This window comes from Arachis duranensis, unplaced genomic scaffold (assembly GCF_000817695.3).
Source record: "Arachis duranensis cultivar V14167 unplaced genomic scaffold, aradu.V14167.gnm2.J7QH unplaced_Scaffold_66454, whole genome shotgun sequence".
NCBI classification, from domain to species: Eukaryota; Viridiplantae; Streptophyta; class Magnoliopsida; order Fabales; family Fabaceae; genus Arachis; species Arachis duranensis.
Window position 1 is genome coordinate 44,984 of NW_026265019.1, and position 851 is coordinate 45,834.

Below are 851 nucleotides of genomic sequence, written 5' to 3' on the forward strand. Positions count from 1 at the left end.
TTTTCAGAACAAGTGCTAGATGGTTAAGGCAGGAGCTGAATGAGTCTCCAAATACTGAAAAGTCATCCATGAAGACTTCCAGAAATTTCTCTACCATATCTGAGAAGATAGAGAGCATCCACCTCTGAAATGTTGCAGGTGCATTGCACAGACCAAAAGGCATCCTTCTGTAGGCAAATACTCCAGAAGGACATGTAAATGCTGTTTTCTCTTGGTCCTGAGGATCTACTACAATTTGGTTGTAACCTGAGTAGCCGTCCAAAAAGCAGTAGTATTCATGACCTGCTAGTCTCTCTAGCATCTGGTCTATGAATGGTAAAGGAAAATGATCCTTTCTGGTGACTGTATTGAGCCTTCTGTAGTCAATACACATGCGGTACCCTGTAACTGTTCTTATAGGAACGAGTTCATTCTTTTCATTATGAACCACTGTCATGCCTCCCTTCTTAGTGACAACGTGGACAGGGCTCACCCAGGGGCTATCAGAAATAGGATAAATAATCCCAGCCTCTAGTAACTTAGTGACCTCTTTCTGCACCACCTCCTTCATGGCTGGATTTAGCCGCCTTTGTGGTTGAACCACTGGCTTAGCATCATCCTCCAAGAGAATCTTGTGCATGCATCTGGCTGGGCTAATGCCCTTAAGATCACTTATGGACCAACCAAGAGCTATCTTATGTGTCCTTAGCACTTGAATCAGTGATTCCTCTTCCTGTGGATTTAAAGCAGAGCTTATGATCACTGGAAAAGTGTAACCCTCTCCCAGAAATGCATACTTCAGGGATGGTGGTAGTGGTTTGAGCTCGGGTTTAGGAGGCTTATCTTCTTCTTGAGGAATTTTCAGAATTTCT